Consider the following 22,710-nt stretch of genomic DNA (forward strand, 5'->3'; position numbering starts at 1 on the left):
GTACATACTTTCAAGGGTATTCACGCACTAGTAGTCCAAGTTCAAGAGCACTGGGCGAAAGTCGGACGTGTCGGGCTTCTTAGAGTGGCCGGTCGGGGGTACGGACCTCGAGGCATTGCTTTTTAATTCGCACATGATTTGCGGGGAAGCTACAATAAAATTTCAAACTTTGTACGCGCATTCTATTTCGCCAACGTATTCCTAGTCCAATTAATTACGTTTTATTATCAACCCAAACTGGCTCAGTAGCACTGGTGAACTGCTTTTAGTTGGTATTATTGTGCTGATCATCATATTAAAATTCAAAAAAATTCAAAATTCAAAATTCATTTATTTCAAGTAGGCCTAATATAAGCACTTTTGAAACGTCAAGTCTGTCTGTTTGTAGTGATTCTACCACCGGTTCGGAAGGCAGATTCTACCGAGAAGAAGCCGGCAAGAAACTCAGCAGTTGCTCTTTTCCAACATCAACAATTTACATTTTGCATTTTAACATTCATTTTTCTATCTTGTGAGAGCTGAAAGCGGAGCCGGATGCTTCCAAGCAACCTTGTCATTAAAAAATTCATCAATTGTATAGTAACCTCGCTGTAATAAATGTGTTTTAACAAATTCTTTAAACTTGTGCATTGGCAGGTCCAAAATCACCTTAGGAATCATATTATAAAAGCGTATACTCAATCCCACAAATGATCCCTGTACCTTACGCAGACGATATGCAGATGACACTAATTTATGACCATTTCTTGTAAGTCGACTGTTTATGTCCACTTTTTGTTTATAAAGACTAATATGTTGTCTTACAAATACTATATCGTTATAAATATATTGTGAAGCTAAGCTAAGCTACTATATTGTTATAAATATATTAAGCTTAGTAACCTCTATGTCAGCTAGTCTAAAGACTAAATGGTCAAGTGGGAAGTTACTACATTAGACTAATGTAATTTGTAGTTCGAATAATACGTAGGAAACACATATCAGTTGATGTAAAGCTAGATCTCGAACGGAGAATAAACTTCAATGGCCGACGATGCCGCTGAATTACAAACTGCAATATAAAATATTGGTAACGTAAAACATCGCCATTTTTGCTAGTGAAAAAATTATTCTTTCATTTTGTATTCTCTAATGCAAAATCATAAGACTTACCAATAATTGCTTATCATATCTTTATATATGGGCTATATAGTTTCTTATATATCTGGGCTACGCGACTTGTGTTTTTGGTTCTGAAATCTGTAGTGCGCAAGAACCACATCACGCGAGCTGTGACTAAACGGGGCAGGTAAATAACCTGGTATAAGCTCATAATAAGTTCATCTCGGAAATTTATAGATACGTTATATGTTGATGTAACTATAGGAAATAGTTTAGATACTAGTTAGCAGTTAATTAGTCAATTTAAGCAAATCAATTATCACGTGAAGGAAAACATGGTGAGGGAATCTGCGTGCCTGGGATTTCATAGTATTCTTAAAGGCGTGTGAAGTTTACCAATCCGCACTTGTTCAGCGTGGTGGACTACAGCCAAAACCCATCTCATTGTGATTTGTGGGAGGAGACCCGTGCCTTCTAATCCTATGAGGACACAAAGGATAGTGGGCTGGTCTAGCCATGAATCAAAAGAAGAAGAAGTGGGCTGGTCATAGGGTGATGAACCATGCTGTCAATGATATTGTGCTCTAATCTGGAAGCTAAACCAAAGTGACAATCGCTAGCAATAATATTTTTTCACAATTATGAAAGGGGGTTACCACTGTTTTTATTACTGTAAATTTAGTTTAGTTTAGAGAATCCCTATCCCTATCTCTATCCCTACTAATATTATAAATGTGAATGTAACTTTGTTTGTTAAGCTCTCACGCGAAAACTACTGAACCGATCTTCATGAAACTTTTTATACATATTCTTGAAGGTATTAGAAATAATATAGGATACCTTTTATCCTGAAATTAAGCTCGGTTCCTTTGGGATAGGGAAAGAAAGTGTTTAACGATTTTACACCATAACTCCGACAAATTACAACCTTTTTAAATAATTATTTTTGTACTTTAGAGGTTATAGTATGTGTATGTAGCAAACCCCTCATTAAATTTTTTTTAGAACTACAACTAAATTTAATGTCACATCAGAAAACAAAATCAAACGCAGACGAAGTCGCGGGCAACAGCTAGTTGTTTTTAAAAGAATTGTCTCTAAACACACACTTTGTATTACTTTTGGTAGGTCCCTCTTATCCTGCTAGTTTATTTATTTTTATTACTATTTATTTTTATTACCAACGAATTACATCTATTTTGGATTAAAAATATAATGTTTTAGGTTTCTAATAACAGCTTATTCCGCTTATACGTGGTGTGCCAGGGCTAAGTGACCGCCCGGAGTTTATTGCAAATTTGGACACAATTATCATCAAGTAACTTTAAACTAGAGGTCTAATCCATATAGTTTTTTATTTTACTCGGTGTTTGATTTTTGTTTTACTACGTAGTTATTCGCATGTATGTATTTGAAAAATTTGTACCACCAGCAGTCTATTCTCCTCTTATTTTCTTTCCTGATTTAAAGATTGCCGGGCAGAGGTCGCTGTTAAGCGATAAGGCCGCCTTTTACTTCTACTTCTTTCTTTATGTTTCTGTTTTTATAATATTGATGTTGTGGTACACAAATAAAAAGTTTAATAATAATAATATGTTTTTTTGTATTGATTCCTGACTTACTGCGCTATTTTTATTTGTTTTTTTTCATTCTGTCTTTTTTATTTATTAGCTGTTATCATAATTTATCAATTCAAGATATTAAATCTATCTTAAATAAAAGAAAACAATTTAAAAAGAAATAAAGTATACTAAACTAAACTAAACTTAAGAAATTTAAATAAATATTGGTATGCAAAGGCGGTTTTATTGCAAAAGCACCCCCTTCTCACCCGTGCCTTGTAGTGATGGGTTGATATGATGATTGGTATGCAAAGGCGGTTTTATTGCTAAAGCAACATCTTTCAGACAACCCTTGCAGTGGCGTAATATATTAATAAGTATTCATATACATACTAAAATACTAAAAATTATTGTTTTTCATTTGATAGCCTAATTCTTGAGGAAGGCTTAAGGCTTCCCTTAAGAGTCGCGCTATGCGGGCGACGTGACACGGTGGGTCGTAGAAGGAAAGTTTGTATGGGAAAAATTACGTATGAGAACTTGTACGCGGACAAAGTCACAGGGTACCGCTATTATATTAATATACTGTGGAAAACGATCTCGTGCCTAGTAGTTAGGTATAGCTTTATATTTAAGCTGCAGTGTAAATAGTTATATTTTCTCATTGGGTTTGTCCAGGCATCGTTGAAAACCTGCTGGAATAAATCGTACGTGTACTGTATACTACATTTTTAAAGTACAAGGTTACCATTAAAGACGGAGTTGACGTTGTAATGTTTTATCACAACTGGTTCAAAAAAACCCAAAGCGAGAAACTAAGGTTAAAAAGACGTAAGTGAAATATTTCTCTTTATTCGTTTAACGTGAACATAGAGTGAAATTTTTCACTGGTAATTGTTGCAATAGTTTTGTACTAAAAATATTTTATTTTGCTAGATTATTGGTACAATGTCTTGTTTTGGTATTATTATGATATATAAATAAATAAATAATAGTAAATGCTGTTGAATATTTTTATGAATATAATACATATAAGGACCTAGGACTCAGAAAGCAGGGTCGCTGCCCACTGCGCCAGTCGGCCGTCATATATCTTATCCTGGAGACTAGCTGTGTCCCGCGGTTTCACCTCCAAAAACTAAGGGTCGTAGGAAAGTCTTAACGTGATGTAATATGTATAGCCTAATTCTTTCGTCAAATAACGGGTTATACGGTATTATAAAAATAATGAAAAAGATTAAGTTATAGGAAAGAAAGGAGGCAAACACTCGAGTAGGTACTTGGGCCTCTTAGAAAAGATGTGAGCAGTAAGTAAATATCCTAAAATACAGCCTAAACGTAGACGTAGAACTTTGTAGTATCAGTAATGATATGAAATATTATCAGGTACCGACAACGTATCAACTAAGAAAGATTTTCATGGAATGAAGACGCTGGAGTTAAGGATCTTGTGAAAAAGAAAACAAACTTAAAAGGAATACCAAAAAGTAGAAATATGTTTTAGAAAATATAAACAATAACATTATCTTTGTTTTTTATAGTTTTTCGATATAAATATATTTTTTTAAATATCGTTACGATATATTGATTGTGCCGAGGCAGATAAGCATACAGTCGCCACATTCTCCTCTTACAGCGGGTTTCTTACGAGGCGATTAAGGAAAAAAAGAGAAGAGCTTTAGTCAGTTATATAAAAATATAATAGCGTCTATACTTAGCCTTATAGACGAGAAATCTGATACGAAAAACAAATCGGTCTGTTATTATTATATGTCGGTACAAACTTACAGGATTATATCAGTATTATAGGCATCAAAAAATTTTTAAATATAAAAAAAAAATAATGCTTCTTTTATTACTTACGTAAAAAAAACTCTAGCAGGATTTTAGTGGTATATGATCCGGTATTATAAAATATGTTATACGTATGAAAATATCTTAATAATATTATTGTATTAGATAAAATTATATTCAGTAAAAAATCTTGTACAAAAACTTGATCTATTAATTTTCTAGTATTTTTTTCCTACAATTAATACATCATACGCAGATTTTTAACGTACTATTGCTCATCACAGGCCGGTTCCTCATAAGAGAGACGTTTTTAAAGCATTGACCCACCACGCTGCTCCAATGAGGTTGGTGGGCTTTACTATCAGAAGTTAGTAATAATAACCGGGTCTGATGGCTCAACGTGCTCTCTGAGGCACGAGGGTTAACACCACCAATTTTTAACTTCGGGCCTACTGAAAATTCGTACATACTCGTATTATATATCACACATTTACAAAATTTTGTCTGGTCCCTGGATTCTAACCCAGTATTTCGAGATCCGTAGTTGAACATGCAAACCATTAGACTAACGAGTTAGTTATTAAATTAATCCATAGGTATTCTAGGCTATTTAATCAGAGAGGCAGTAGGACGTAACTACGTAGATAGTGACGTCAATTTTAATCTTAATAGCTTTTCATAAAGATCGTAGTAATATTTGCCGTCAAACAATGAGTTAAATGTCATCGTAAGGTGGTTAATAATAAGCATACTAATTATATGTTTAATATATTATTTTTCGAGGTCATTCGGATTGTGACTCATATAAATTATGGAAAGTTAACTGGGTGATAACTACAGATTATACTTTTGAGGACACCGTCCACATGTTAAATAAATACAAGTAATCAGTTATTGCATTTATAAATTTTAACACCAAACCATGGCTACCAGGCTATACCAAATAGATATATCTTTTTAAACAAGGTGTAAATGAAGACTTAAATTATACTTTACGTACATAATGTACGGCTTTAGACGTACATTATTAAGCAGAGGATTCCAACGGTATTTAAGAAATATAACAGGGTGAACCCTGGATCTTAGCCATTTACGAGTATTATAATATGTCATACGTGCTGATCATGCATAACAAAGATTACTCACTGTACTAGGTACGTAATTCATTTAAGAGATGTTAATAATTCAGTAAGTATTATGAGTTATACAGTTATACCTAGATGCATTATAATGATAATAATAATAATTTTAATTTAAAGTATAGTAGGTAACAGTTTAAGTATGCGTTACAAATAAAGTTTAAAAAAAACTGACATTGTTTTATTAGATAATCTTTCAAATGTCAGAACCTGGCAAAATACGGAATATCAATTACAACTGTACTTGTCAGGTTTTTAGAATTAGATACAAAACAGTTATCGTATATATATTGTACACAAATCTCTGACACAACTACTCACAAACTAAAATAATTCAGTAAGTATTATGAGTTATACAGTTATACCTAGATGCATTATAATGATAATAATAATAATTTTAATTTAAAGTATACCTAGTAGGTAACAGTTTAAGTATGCGTTACAAATAAAGTTTAAAAAAAACTGACATTGTTTTATTAGATAATCTTTCAAATGTCAGAACCTGGCAAAATACTGAATATCAATTACAACTGTACTTGTCAGGTTTTTAGAATTAGATACAAAACAGTTATCGTATATATATTCTACACAAATCTCTGACACAACTACTCACAAACTCACAAAGATCTAAAGTACAGCATCAGACCCAATATAGGGTCTCCTCTCAGAGAAGGAAGGGTGTAGGCCATTGTCCGCCACTTCAAGTGAAGATTGGTGGACTACACACGTCTTTGAGAACATTATCGCGAACTCTTGGTCACGCAGGTTTCAGCACTACTTTAAGACCTTACAATTTAGTTCAGTTCATGAGTTTGTGTACAATAGAGCATGCACCATTATCCACAGAAAGTTGTTATCAAAATTATTCAGTGTTTTACGCTTAAAAGGTAAAAGTCATTTGGCTTATACCCCGAGGTTTTAGTTCGGGGCGAACTAGTATAGTAACTACCTTTAGATTCGTTTTTTTATCGAATAAGTAAGTAGGTGACCTTTGCAATCTGTAACAGTAAATATTTATTTATATTTTATCCATTTATGAAGTCGAATTATGTGTTATGTATGATCAAAAGGGTTTTTTTTGTATATATTGATCGATTTAGCTTTTGCACGTCACCAGTAGCGTGCATGGAGGGTATGCAGATGATATAAAATGAAGAAAATCACCGATAAGAGTTATAAAATACTTAAGGATAGGCATTGTAAGAGTTATAAAAACCCAACCCTTAAGTATTTATGGGTCGTACTTGGGATGTTTTTCATTTTATATCATCTGGACACCCTGGGCATACCCTCTATGTACGCCACTGCACTACTTAATCTGCATACAATTTCCAGTTTCAATTGCATTCTAAAATTCGAATTCAAAATTCATTTATTTCAAGTAGTCCTAGTTTATAAGCACTTTTGAAACGTCAAGTCAGTCTGTTTGTACTCTACAACCAGTTCGGATATTACTCCTGGAGCCTACTCCCCTCTTCAGTGTACCATCTACCTATCCTTGTGCCCAATTTCCTCAAGATTCAATGACAATTTATAACAGCCAACTACTGTTATAAAGGTATCTTCTAATCGAGGGTCAGTCAGCCAGCCAGTCAGTCAGTCAGCTAGTTATACGAGGCTGATTGGACTAGGTGTGGAAACATTCTTCTTTTCGCTATATTTTTGTTTGGTAATAATTGGCGAACCGAGCAGATGAACCACTTGTTGGTAAGTGGAAAACCATCGCTTATGCAACATAGCATAGCATAGCTTACAGCAACACTTCGCAGGGCATGCAAGGAACCCATCCTGCGTCCTGTATCCATCAACTAAAGGCGTGGGTGTTAAGGCGAGGTATTGGATGTTTTGGCAGCAGGGATCCAATTAATCTCAGTAATTACTGAGCATATTAAAGTGATTTTACGTAGCATGATTCTTCATGTTATTGACTTTAATCTGATAATAGGAATTTAAGAACTTTGATAACAGAGAAAAAAATATTTAAGATACCTCGTTTAAAACAGAGATTTCCATTTTGTAGGCAAAAATACGGGACCCATTTAAGCATTGAAATTTTCTGTATAGATATAGATTTTTTGTTTATTGATCCGTCAACTTAAGTCTCATGTGCCTGTAATATACCAGCACTCAAGCCGTCAAGACCGGAACATAGCATAGTAACAATGCTGCTTGGCTGCAGAAATAAGCATAGCGATAGAACTTCCCCCAACGAGCTATGTCAGAAAAAGCTCTACTAATACTAAAAATTTATTAACTCGTTTTTGCCCGCATATATAGTTCTAGGGTACCGTACATCGTACTGAAAACCGCTAAAGGATCAAAACTTCCGCTTTTCACAGCAAGTGTTTCAGCACCTAATATTAAATAATATAATGCGTAAATGCTGATTGTTTTACACCAGATTAAGACTTAATTTTAGTAACGCCTAACATTCCGGTCTAAATATTTATACAAATTTAGTTAACCTTTGAAGGAGCTCTATAAGATTGAAACAAATATCTATATTTTTAAATCATAATAGATATCAAAGCAAACTTATAAAGATAAAGAGATACTCTTCCTGAAGTATGTAGTATATTTGGAAAATAAACGAAATATAGAGAATCACGCATATACATAATAAATGTAACGGAAATTCTTTAAATTCCCATGGGATTAGGAAACATAGTTATAATATGGAACCACCACCACTTTATTACGACTCGTACTTGAATGGTTTTCTTAACAAACGCCATGAATATTTTATTTAAGTTAAACGCAATTATCATTTTTATTTGGCTGTTGATGTTTTTTTACAGTTTAAGTTAACGCTAGCTAATTACACATCCTTAAAACATTTTAATAAAATATTATGACTGCCTTTCCATCAAAGGAAAGGAACGTTCATTTTAAATAATTTAAAGCCCGTGCCATCATTCGACTACATAAAAAAACATGTATATTTCTTAATCTGTGTAAAAAAAACTATCCCATGGGAACCGTAAATTCTTCCACGATAAAATGCCTTTGTTCTATTCCAGACAATCCATCTCAGTGCTATATTTGATCCAAGTCAGTTTATATCTATATATGGTAGTAGCAGCACAAAGGACTGTACTTCCCGTTCTTCGTCAATTTTTTTTTGTCACCTCGCACGATACCTGCCCCAAGAGGAGGGGTGTATTCTAATCTGCCTTCGCCGCAAGGCATAATAACTATTATTAACTGTTATTACAATAACTGATGAATTTCTAGTAGATTGAAAGCCGTCCGCTACACTTTCATCGCGCACAAGACGAATAAATAAATATATTACGACAATACACACATCGATCCATCCAGCTCCAAAGTTAGCATAGCTTATGTCATGGAAACTCACTAGAAAACTGAAAACTGTCACAAGATGCATAAATACTAATAATATACAGATAAACACATTAATGTTCATCACACAAACATTTTCCAGTTGTTGGAATCAAACCCACGGCCTTGGACTCAGAAAGCAGGGTCACTACCCCTGCGCCAATCAGCTGTAGAAAATTATAGAATAATGATGTTAAAATTCTAAATGATGAAGTGCAACTGCTGAGATTCTTGCCGTTTAAAGTTTAGATTTGTAGACGATACAAATCTAAATTTTTAACCGGTAATACAGTCAGGTCAAACAGACAGAGTTGAAGATTTAAAAGTGCTTGTATTAAATATCTGTATAGTGCGTACATACTTGAATTAAATTTTATTGTGCTATAGATAAACAATATTTTGTGCCTATCTCCCTACTTAGAGTGGACAGCATCAGGTACATAAAACGTAAGTAAAGCTATAAGGAAGAATCATATATAACGTCCAGATGTACCTCATTTGCATTCTCGTTTCAAGGCGAACGAGAGTAGGTTTTAGGACGAACTATTGTTTGTTGGCTTTTTATTATACATTTATTTTTAAGGCGCCTTTTCACCAGAGCATGAAACTGCTTACGGCTTAATAAACAGTTAACGTGCATTTTGAGACACGTGGATGCATTGTACCGAAGCTCCGGATCCGTCTGGAGTCCCCGACCCTAAGGTCGGGAACAATAGTTCGGATTGGATCAAAATTGTCTCAACATCTGATTGACATAAATTTAGACCGATCCGGGAATCGAGCCCAGGGCTTCGTGATCCTTAATACATTAAACCAACGAGGCAATTAAAATTGGTCGATAAGTTACCGGTCGTTGATTAGAATGGAACGGCGATAGCCTAGAGGCTAAGCAGGGCTTCCCCTTTTGGGAAAACCAAAATTTATCCCTGGCACCTTTAATTAAGAGTTATGTGAGTTATGTAAAAATCACTGCCTTCAACAGTGAAGGGAAACATCTCGAGTAAATTTCTCTATAATTTATAATATTATGATTCCTAAAGTTTATTTTGGACCTACCAATGCATAAGTTTAAAGAATGTATTAAAACACATTTTTTACAGCGAGGTAATTATACAATTGATGAATTTCTTAATGACAAGGTTGCTTGGAAGCATCCGGCTCCGCTTTTATCTCCCACAAGATAGAAAAATGAATTTTAAAATGTAAAATGTAAATTGTTGATATTGGAAAAGAGCAACTGCTGAGTTTCTTGCCGGCTTCTTCTCGGTAGAATCTGCCTTCCGAACCGGTGGTAGAGTCACTACACACAGACAGACTTGACGTTTCAAAAGTGCTTATATTAGGCCTACTTGAAATAAATGAATTTTAAATGCTCTTAAACGCGTGTGAACTCTACCAATCTGCAGGTGACCCGCCTATAGACTACGGCCTAAACCCTTCTCATTCTGACAGGAGAGCCGTGCTCTGTAGTGGGCCGGTAATAAGTCAATAACTTACTCCTATTTGTATTTGTAGGAGAATGAATTTATAAGCGACGACGTATGTCAACTGAGTATTACCTACTGTTTATTTGCTTTGGGTATGACGAATCTTATTGATCTCAAAGCAAAATCACCTTGAGAAAACCCAGCCACTATGTCAAGATTCCTATCAAGTAAGCATTTAAATAGTAAATAAACTTAAATGAGACTGATTCATACCTTCCATTCCTATTATAACATTAAGGATTATTTAAACGATAAAAAAGCTTGGGTGTGAATTGCTCTAGCTTCATAGCTTAATTTAAATTTACTGGAAGATGGTGATAACAAAAAAATAAATTTACCCGGCTAAGTTTGTTGTGGGCTCTTCTTAGACCAGGGCGCGTTTGGAACCCTCGTAGCTTTAGATTTAAGTTGGCGAACGAAGTTATCACCATCCCGTTACAATTATGTAAACAATTATGTATGAACGCTTCATAAGTGCCTGTGATAGGCCTACATGAATAAAGAAATTTTGAATTTGAATTTGAATTTGAATTCATAGTTTGTGTTTGCAAGTGTGCAGTGTGGTGACGGAAAACCAGAATACATAGCTTATCACTTATCAGCCCTCTCTTTCCCACAGGTGTCGTACGAGGCGACTAAGAGAATATAACGGAGAGCGGGCAGAAGCGTACTGTGTGGTACTACCATCTAATGCGATCGCTGACTTGTCTCCATAGCAAGGAGACAAGTCAGCGATCGAGCGATCGAGCGAGTCGGAGAGGCTTTTATACAGCAATGGACTGTTATAGGCTATTGTTATTTGCAAATTGATGAGCAAACGGATAACATAAGCTATTTTTTTTTCATGATTAAAGGGATTAAAGGATCATGAAAAAAAAATAGCTTATGTTGCTGGAATTACATTTACAGTCGCTATAAGACTGATGTAAAAAGGCATATACCGGCATCGATGGTAGGAGAGCCGTAGCTTACTTGGAAAAAGCGCTCAGGCCGCGATTGCCAGAGAGTAGCAGGTTCAAATCCTGTCGGTTCCGAAAATTTTTATATGCTTTTTAAATTTATAAAATTGATAATTCCTCCAAGTGTAGATAAAAACACTAATAAAAGCAATATGGCATCTCTTGTTTCAAACGTGTCTCATTGTAATATAGACCTTTGAAAACGTAGATCGAAACTGCAACGTTTCCTACTTTTTTGGCTTTTGATAATCAACAATTGTTGATAGGAAGGAGGATATAAATACTACCCGGTGTTTATGGTGATGATAAACCATTTTACTCAACAACGACAATCATATTAATCTAATTTTCTAAGCTCTACTAGTGGATAGCATAGATGAAAGAATGTTAGAGTGCGTTCATAGATAATATCATATTAGCATTGTAGCTAACTTGTAAAATTAGAACAAAAATTAGCAATTTATCAGTGCTCGATGAAACGTAGTATGTTAAACGGTTAGACAAAATAAGAAACGAAGCACTAAGAAAAGAAACGAACATAATAGATGTTGAAGTAAAAGTCAAAAACTAAAATGGAAATGGGCGGGACATGTGTGCAGGCAAGAGCAAGACAGGTGGGCACAAAGAGTTACAGAATGGAATCCGAGGGAAGGGAAGCGATCTAGAGGACGGCAGAGAATAAGGTGGAGCGATGATTTTGTCAAAATGATGGGAGCAACATGGCAAAGACTAACGCGTGATAGAGATGCATGGAAAAGAATGGATGAGGCTTCCTTCCAAAGGGCGTACTAAAGTGTGAAACTGTTAAAAATAAACAGAATGTTAAGAAAAATATTTATAAGGAACATTTTGTTTTAAATAATAGTTGGAGTTTTTAACAATTAAATTTTTTCAGTAAATAAAGGGCTTTATTATTATTGTAGCTCAGAAACGTAGGGGCCGATTTTAATGCGGTTTACTTTGATCTCTTTGATCGAGATAGAAGTTACCTCAACTTTTTTAAGAAATGTGTCGGCGTTTCCAATCTGTTAGCTTATATTCTGCTTGATAAAAAGGTCTTACCGATTTTCGAAGGTCCTACTGATTTCAAATTTGGTAAACTGTTATTTCGGTGGTATTTCCAAGACATGGTAAAGCGACCTTGATAACGCAGCATCAAGTAGTCTATGGGCACCCAACCTGATTGGGTTTGTATCTTAAACAATATACCCGCTTTATAATTATTCGAGGTATGACTCCGGAATCTTAGATCCCGGAAAAGTTGTGCGGTGTTTAATTACGCTCTGATATATGAAAGATGCTGTTAGTTAAGGTATGACAGAACACTACAAAACTATTCTGATGTTATTTTTATTAACTACGTTTATTAATATGCCTAAATAAATTTGTGTTAGATATGTAATAATCGAGGCCCATTGGTAGAAAAAAATGTAGCTCAAGTTGAGATTCATTTAATTTTTAATTTTCTATTACATACCTCCTTTTTCATAGGGGGTTTAGAACCCAGAACCCTTCACGCTACTCCAATGCGGCTTATCAGGCTTAAAAGTTACGTTTATTTAATAGTAATCGATCAATGTCCTTAATAAGGTTACATAATAATTAGGCTCTTATCGTTTTTTTGAGGAAAAAGAAATTCCAATGAATAAAGAAATATAATAAGTCCCCGATTCACACTATCGCAAAGAATTGTATTTGTGGTTATTAAGTTTTTTTTTCATTATATGCGAAGTTATTGGAAATATTAAAACAGGCAACCACAATAATACTTTATGTAGGTAATTATATTTATTAGTAAATAATATATATTTATGAGAAAATATGACATCATAGCCTACACCTACGCACATGTTATTTGGGTATATTATTCAGGTACGTTAATAATATAGATCTTATTAATTCATCTCATACAACTTAGAAGAGTACAACCAACATACAAAACGCATATTTACTAGAAACCAGGTTCCTTACAAGAATAACAATTTAACATTATAATACATGTAACAATATTATCTGTAATCATAAGTATTGTATAGATTCTCATTATGGTTACTTTTTCTTCTGTAAGCTTATTATTATTATGAAAAAGATATTAATTAAAATTCAAAATATATTAATAAAAAACTTAGCTGGATGCTATTTTGCCAATCATCGTAATAACCATAGAAGAACTAAATTTACGAACAATAAGTTGCTCACTTAAATGAAAGGCATGCCCCAAGTCGCTGGAGTTGCGGCCCCGGGGCAGAAAGCGATGGTAGACCTCCTAATATGTGAACATATAACATCAAGTAAAAAGAAGACACTATGGATTGAAGACGGAGGGATATAGAAATCCCTACAAAAGGCCGATGCAATAAAATATCGATGCAACGAATAAGATGACGATGATATTATATAAATTTATTAAAAAAAATACCCCAGACCTTTTTTACGGCTAAATTTATCATTAAAGAACCTAATAGGGCTTTGTACTGCAGATAAGATTAACTAAAGTGGATCGTATATATTAATTAAGTAAATAAATTTGAGGATATCCTCTGTAACTGTTAAGAAATTGGGCCTGTTGTTCACTATATAAACCCTTGTAAAACCTTACTTTGTCAATGTGGAATAGTCTTACAGTGAATACACAGTAACAGTTTCATTCGCCCTTAATCACGTCAACATGAATCATTCTAAAGTAAGTTTTTCTTATATATAATTATTACTAGGTAATAGTATAGATGTAAAAGTGTGTTTGTTTGTCTTGACCTATGTTCGGCTCCACCGTTAAACCGATTCAGATGAAATTTGGTACTCAAGTAGCTGGCATCCTGGAGATGGACATGGGATAATATTTGTCCCGAAATAATGATCGGTGAAGTCTCGTAAATTGTGCATAGAACTAGTTTGCATTATTTGATGGGTAGAAACTGATAAGGGGTCATCATCTCATCTTAAAAACCCATTACCGGCCCACTATAGGGCACGGGTTTCCTCACACAATGAGAAGGGTTTAGGCCGTAGTACGCTCCACGCTGGCCCAGTGCGGATTGGTGGGCTTAACACGCCTTTGAGAATATTATGGAGAACTCTCAGGCATGCAGGTTTCATCAATATATTTTTTTCGTCACAAATAAGGCAAGTCATTTTTTAAAACGCACATAACTTACAAAAGTTACATAGCGTGCCGGGATTCGAACCTGGCCCCCTTAAAGTGAAAGTGAGGTCCTATCCACTACGCTTTCACCTATTATAAGTATTCGTTTAATATGACTGCCCTATTCCTAACAGGTTGGCCCGCTAACTTCTTAGAATGCATCATAACTTACAACCAGATGAGATTGCAATCAAGGTCTAACGTTTATTGGAATAACAAATAATCTCTTTTGTATCCTTCTCTTTCTTACCACTAAAACACCGCGATCTTTTGAAAGTCTTCCAAAGAGGCAATTGCAATTCTAAAGATTTATTACATTTTTTTGTCGTTCCATCTGACCGTTCCGTTTCCACCCTTGCCTGTATTGAATCATCGAATATATAGATAAATGTTTGATGTATAGTAGTAGCAAAAATCGTCAGAGCTCGTTCGGGGAGTACTACCGCAATGCCAATTTTTGAGGCTATTCCAGCATTGGTGTGTTCCACCGAGCAGCATATTGTGTGTCTGAAATTATCATCAGCTACGCCGCACGTTGATAGATAGACACAGGTTGACACTGTTTAGGGCGTATTCATTGAATGCCCTGTGAAGTGTTGCTCTGTTTAGTGTATAAAGGTGACTGTTTTCCATTGACAATCAGGTATGTTCAGTCCATCATCATGATCATCATATCAACCCATAACTGGCCCACTACATAGTAATGGGTCCAGTGGCGTGCATAGAGGGTATGCACAGGGTATGCAAATTATATTAAATGAAGAAAATCTCCAGTACGCGTTATAAATACTTATAACTCGTACTGGAGATAGGCTTTTTATAACTCTTAAAATGCCTATCCTTAAGTTCTTTATATCATACCCTGCATGCATATGTAGTAGTACTTTCTCCTCTACTTTTAGTCTCCTCCCACAATGAGCCAAGCTGGTTCAGTGCGGATTGCTGGACTAAAAAAAGTACGACATGGCTTGCATTTGTTGTAAATATACACATTCTGAAATACATACATACATTCGAATTGTTTATATAGACATTCGAATTGTCTATATAGACAATTCGAATGTCTATATAATAATGTATATGTATTTTACTCATTCTGAATGAGTATAGCATAGCACTACATAGTATATTTTTCTTACAGGTTATCGTCAGCTTCTTTATGCTCGTGTGCATAATCCAATCTCTCGACTGTGCTCGAGTGAAGAGAGATACGGCAGAAGAACCTGCACCTGCTGAGCCTGCCAAAGGCGAGGAAAGTGGTGGAAAAGACTCCATTTCCACCTCAATGATAAACAGTTTAACACAATTTTTTGGCACTTTCAAACCCAAGGAAGTGCCGTTTTTAAATAAATTTCCCATATAATACTGCGTGTTGTGGGGCGAAATTTGGCTTTACATTATTATCTGTCTACAATGAGATTTGTAACCCAATCAGCCAAGTTTCCAATAAAGAATTTCAATTTACTTTTTCGCTGATCGCACTTTAAATTAGGTACTGATATTTAAACATAAGATAACAGGTTGTTTGGCTTGTCAAAATTTACATATACATCGGTAATATTTTCGAAATTATTGTTTTGTTTACAACATCATTTAATCATAATTTTTAGCTAACAATTACAAATTATTGAAATAACCTGGTTTTTAACTTTTACTTACTATTTGGTAAATCCTTGTAAATAACAGTCCGTTTATAATTATTCAAATGCGGCTTCCACCACGTAAATAACAGCACGCAGCGTACTGCTACATAGTCTACACCTAATTCAATAAATCTACTTCAACTAAACTTAAAGTTTTTTCAATCGTACCTACTGGTGGTGCCCAACGTACAAAGCATCTATCATATGAAGTACAGACAGTATTTCAACATATTTAAACAAATGACTGAGGTGTATGTGAATAATATACCTATTCTTGGAGCTCTAATTATCCACTATTTAAACCTTTAATACGTATGTTGCCAATCGCAAATTACCATCCCGGAGACCTACTCCTGTTTTGCCTTCTAACACTTTTAATTCGCTAAAACAAATTACTATAGATAATATACGGCTTAACAGCAGCAGTACAAAATAGTTTATAGCGCTGGGTTAGCAACGTTTACCCAAGTTAGTAAATAGATGGGTGCCCGACTTTGGAAGATTGGAAGATAATTTGGTAACCAAAAGCTCGCTAATAAAAAGCAGTAGTCGTTAAAGATAGAATCGAAATAACATAAGCGTTAGTTGATTGGTATGCTAAAGGTAAGCAAAAACAATTTTAACATTTTTATTTAGTCCTAGCACTGAAATCCTCATAACGTGGCAACTCTTTATGTTTTCAGTATCGTTAAGCATTAAGTGAAGGGTTTGCGTGATACAGACAGACAGAAAGCCATAGCCGTAGCGGTAGATCAGCAGACAGTAGACGGTTTTATTTTGTTTTAGATTTGATTCAAACCAGTATTTAAAAGCCAAATCTTACGGGCCATATGACAATTAGAAACAAATTTGAGTATTTCACCTTTGTTTAATATGGTAACAAAAAATATGATCGCTTTTCTCAACGCAATGTTTTTTATAATAAAGGTTTGTAGATGAACGCATTATCGAGGCTAATATTGCAAATAAAGTTGTAGATTTTAGAACTGTATATGTTGATGTTCTAAGTGATTTTCTAAGGTCCGTTGACAGGTAAGTTGTTGAATCTTTTACGGGTGATGTAGTGGAATTTGATATTTTTTCTGTGTTTAACGTGGCAGTGGATATAAAATGTAAATTTTCTGTTGTTGTATGCTCGTTTGAACTGGATTCGGATTTATTTGTTCGATTCGTTTCAGTGTGGTACGTCTTTGGAACTTCTTTATGAAGTTTAACGTTTTTATTATTATCATATATGTCATCTCTAGCCGGAGGCCGTCTAGGATTATTAAACGGTCCAAGTAAATACCCACATTCTAGTCTATCGCCTCGAATCCTACAACCGTTGCCTAAATCGGTTTTTTTATTAGATATGTTTTTAATGTTTTTATTATATCCACATACGACTCGATCTTCCATACTTTTGCATAGAGTTTCATCAAAATCATAACTGAAGCAGGGCTTTTTGATAATTTGGGCGGTGTCATCAGAAACTTTACTTGATTTACCGGACCCTCTTAGGTTTTCTCTTGGATTACCTATCTGCTCTTTATGTTGGTTATACGAAGCGTTTCTTGTAAAGTTCGCTTCAAATAATAGGGGATCAAATAGAATTGGTCCAAGTTTAGGTGCACATTTAATTACTGCGATTTTTAATAGAACTGCCCATAGTATCTGAAAGAAAATTATGTTTTATTTATATAATATTGCATAAGATAAAAGTACCAGTCATAAAAAAACTACTAAGGCATTCAAAAAATCATCTTTTATTTATATAACAATATTTGAGTGAATGTGAGTCTTTTACCCTTAAAAACATAATATAGTCAGCTCCAGTAATGGTCATGGCTGAAAAAGCAAAAATAATGATCTGGTCTCGACAGGACAGGTTGTAAATTTATAAAAGTGCTGAATTTTCTTTGGTCAGATCTGGCGAGAGGCTTCGGCCGTTGCTTGTTACAAACCCTTCGCACAAAGACTTGCTGTCAAGGTGTGCTGTGTGACAATTTAGCGTTCCTGGCCCGTTACTATTTTGGACATCATCATCATCATCTCTTACCTTAGATGAGATTGCAGATAAAGGCTAACTTGTAGCGGAATTAAAAAATCTATTTATTTTTCTAGCAAGCAAAATGTCTAATTATTCATATCATAGGTTATCGTTAACGTTCAATTTGCGATTCTTGTAGATACTCTATTCTTTCGTACAGTTAGTTACGTTACCTCATCATTTTAGAGCACATGTCTTATATACTATGTCCCATTGCTGGGTACCGGAGTGCTCTATTAAAGGCGAGAGGAAATGACAGCATTGACCCGCTTTGCTGCTCCTAGCAAGATAGAAATATTTTTGGAATGGGGTGGGGTGAATTATCACCAGGCACCTTTATATGACACAATATAGGCACTAAAATAACAAATTCACTTACCGATAATAATAACGACATGGCACGTGTAAAAAATTTAACAACAATATTCTCATTTACTACCTTGATTTTCTATGCTTTAGGTATAGTTGGAATCAATTTTTTAAATGGAGTTTTTGCCTTACCAATTTTTTTTTACGTTAGAGTTATAAATATTTGTTTATTGTACAACCACTAAACCGGGAAGCTAAAATTAACTTTTTAATTATTATTAGTGTGGCATTTATTAAATCGATATTATAATAGAGTTCATAAATCCACTAGTACAAAGCATTATTCTCCGTGAAAAAGTGTTTTTACCCTCCCTGGAGGCAATATGTAATGTGTCAAGTATAATTGTTTTTGTTTTTAATTTTTACTTACTATTTGGTAAATCCTTGTAAATAACAGTCCGTTTATAATTATTCAAATGCGGCTTCCACCACGTAAATAACAGGACGCAGCGTACTGCTACATAGTCTACACCTAATTCTTGATTTTCTATGCTTTAGGTATAGTTGGAATCAATTTTTTTAAATGGATTTTTTGCCTTACCAATTTTTTTTTACGTTAGAGTTATAAATATTTGTTTATTGTACAACCACTAAACCGGGGAGCTAAAATTAACTTTTTAATTATTATTAGTGTGGCATTTATTAAATCGATATTATAATAGAGTTCATAAATCCACTAGTACAAAGCATTATTCTCCGTGAAAAAGTGTTTTTAACCTCCCTGGAGGCAATATGTAATGTGTCAAGTATAATTGTTTTTGTTGTTTATTGTCATTGAAATCAGGTTTCATTCATTATTCTTAGGTTCTTAATCAGTCAGTTTATGTTTCGTCTTTAACTGAGTTTGTGAACAAGAATTCAAAAATTGATGAAGTGAATATAATACAAAATATCTAGAAAATGACAACAAATATAAAATCTTATTTATTATTATAATAATAAGGAGCGCGTTGGAAGATGAACTAGATTCGATAATATTCATAAAAAAAAATAAACATAAATTAAGACTTCATTAATTTATGTTTGATATTTTACTTCATTAATTTATTTGCTTCATTTACTACGAGTGACTAATATGCTTAAGCGCCGACGAAAAACTCTAGGAGGAAAGTATCTGTTTTAAAGAGCGACGGATGATGAGACGTAATATTTCTATTAAATTAAGTCTTCTTTGGAAATAAATAAAAATATACACATTCAGAAAGCTAAGTGAGGGTGAGTTATTTAAACCAAAAAAGAAGATAACTTGCTGTCAGAAATGTGAACGAAAGATTCGTATTTGGCTACGTAGAAAAGTTATGAGACTTATAAAAAGGGTAATGTTTGGCAAAATTAATCCATACTTAGATGAATTTGAAGTAAAATAATAAATAATAAATAAATAATTTGGATGATATAAAAAATACAAATAATTATAGAAATTGGATTTTTCGTTTCAAAAATACAAAAAAGTCTACAAAAAGTATTGCAATGACAGAAACCCTTGCTATATTATAAGTTAGATGCATATTACCCATCTAAATCCCTTTTATCAAAAATTAAATCATTTGCCAATAACATGCAAGAAAAAATAAATTTAAATACTGACGCAAAACAGAGGTATAGAAATAATGTTGAATATGGCGGGAAAAATAATCAAGATGATCTTGAATTTCTCAAGGACGTCGTAAAGTTGCAAAAAAAATTTTCTTTGACGCAGTTTAAAAAATATATTTGTTGATTATATAAGAGGATGAACTTCTTATTCTAGTGCAACTGAAAAATCCAGGTTGAAACTAAAAGCATTTGATAAAAATGACCTGAAAAGAAAAATAATTACAATTACTCATTCACAAAACAATCAAAATTCAAACAATTCAAGTCGGACCTCAGAGCTAAAATTGACTTTTTGTAGCCACCACATACTTATTGCTGAAATAAAGTTTTTTTTAAACATACTGTACAGTGTACATACCCTGGTAGCTACAAAATTAATTGCATATTTTCCATTTGTTCATGTGTGATAACTGATAAGACATGTTTAGAAATTACAGCGCAGTGACTTTGGTGGGTTTGGTTTATTTTGTTTTTAATTTAATTTAGCTTTTAAAAAGGAAATTATTTAAGCATAATATTTATATAATGACTAGCTGAAACCCGCAACTTCGTTTGTGTGGATTAAGGTTCTCCGCTATAAATAGTGCCTGTGTGCTATTCCAGACTACAATTTATCTTTGCAACAAATTTCAGCCAAATCCGTTCAATCGTTACGATGTGATTTAGAAATAAACATACAAACCTTCGCCTTTATAATATTTTAGCTTCTGCCCGCGTCTTCGCCTGCGTGGCTTCAGAATTGGGTCCAAAAATAAATGAAAAATGTGAAAGTAATAAAAAATAGAATCAAATTTACTTCCGTGTCATCGCTTGCTGTAACAGAGAAAAATAGCTGCAGTTTTGCCTTCAGCTATTGCGTATTTAATATGGTAGAGTAACAAAATTTATATTTTTGTTTCACGCGCATAATTTAAATTAATCCGCGAGTAATTCGATTATTACGCTCTAAACGATGTTTCCTGTAGGAAAAACATGTTTATAGAAAAATGACATAGGCTACTTTTTATCCCGGAAGAAACATTTAAAAATCGGGATAGAAGGGTATCCTATGTTCTTTACCATGTCAAAGGCTATATGCATGCCTAATTTCATCCAAATCCGTAGAGCCGTTTTTATATAGAGTAAGAGAGCCGTATAGAGTAACAAGATAGTAGGATAATGTGAACTAATGAAATTTCATATAATTTGTTAAAATATTTTATTTCAGATTTATGTTATAACAATGTCGACTGTAGTAAATGCAGGTCCATGTTCTTCTTCAGGTATTCATAATGAATTCCACACATCACGACTTCCCGAACTAAATTTAGATAACGGTGCAGAACAAGTTACAGAAAAAAAACGTAAACGCTGTTGCCCGTATAACTTTGACGGAAAACTTTGTCGTAATGTGGGAAATAGAATTTTGTGTGGCTATAATATAAATATTGGAAGCCCAAATGTTGATAGCGAAGACATCAATTTAAATAATGGTTGCCGATTAAAACAGGGTAGATTAGAATGTGGCTATGATGAACCGCCTTACATAAACTTTCGCAGACCTCCGTCTTGGGATAATGCTGTCCAACCTAAGATATCTAAAGAAGACGGAGATATCATATCAAAAGAATCAACATTACTTCATAAAAAGCTATATTTAAAAACCACTATTGCACCGAAACCAACTACACAATGTCTTGAAATAAGGGAACGTATTGTATGTAGAAGTATATAATTAAAGTGAATATTTAAATCCATTTTCCTACTTATTTATTTTATATGTTGGTTCTTGCACATATTGGTTTTATCAGCATTTTATATAGTCTGTGATAACTTTCTGCTTTTAAGTTCTTAAAAGATTATCATCATCATCATCATTGGGACTACAGCCCTTAGTGTGCCCGGGCCTGCTCCAGTCGATTTCCTTAAGCTTTTAGAGATAAGCTCTATCAGTTTTGCAGTCGATATCTGTCCGTCAGGCTGAGTCGTCATGAAACTGACATGAAATGAAATCTTCATGAAACGACTTTAGATAGATTTGAGAGAATCTGAATATATACTTTATCAATTACTTTACTTCATTACCAAAATACTCAAAAGTTTTCTATACACGCGCTGAGCGCAGTGAGAGCAAAGCAGGAATTGAAAATTAAATTTCATTGTGTACAAATTACCATAGTGGATTCTTATCCATTATTACCATAGTGGATTAGAATATTTTTTTTTGAACCTTCTTAATTACAAAAAGTGAATGCAAACCTGAGGCCTGAAATACCGGTTATTTGAAAAAAATAAACATTCCCAAGGATGGTTAATATCAGGTAGTTTCAGTCGATGGCAAAACCAAAACAACAAGTCTGTCTTCATGTTCAAAGAAGACATGTTGTGAACCAATTGCTTATTCATCGTAAAACCTATTAGCTGGACCCAGTCCTCTAGAGCCCTCTAGAGTTTAGACCCTATACCTTGTATGATAAAATTATAAAACATACGTGCATATACAGCAATATTCATTTCGAAACCAATTGCTTCAATTTTCGAGCAGGAGTTTTTTATTGCACTACTACG

The 22,710-nt window shown here is 34.0% G+C and overlaps 1 long non-coding RNA gene across 1 annotated transcript; it reads left to right on the top strand.

Annotated features, from left to right (window-relative positions):
* Positions 1-20,548: 20,548 nt before the first annotated feature.
* On the top strand, positions 20,549-21,899 carry LOC120633358. The gene is made up of 2 exons (XR_005659195.1): positions 20,549-20,613; positions 21,371-21,899. It is a non-coding gene; the product is annotated as an uncharacterized LOC120633358 (long non-coding RNA).
* Positions 21,900-22,710: the final 811 nt, after the last annotated feature.

This window comes from Pararge aegeria, chromosome 21 (genome assembly GCF_905163445.1).
Source record: "Pararge aegeria chromosome 21, ilParAegt1.1, whole genome shotgun sequence".
Classification (NCBI taxonomy): domain Eukaryota; kingdom Metazoa; phylum Arthropoda; class Insecta; order Lepidoptera; family Nymphalidae; genus Pararge; species Pararge aegeria.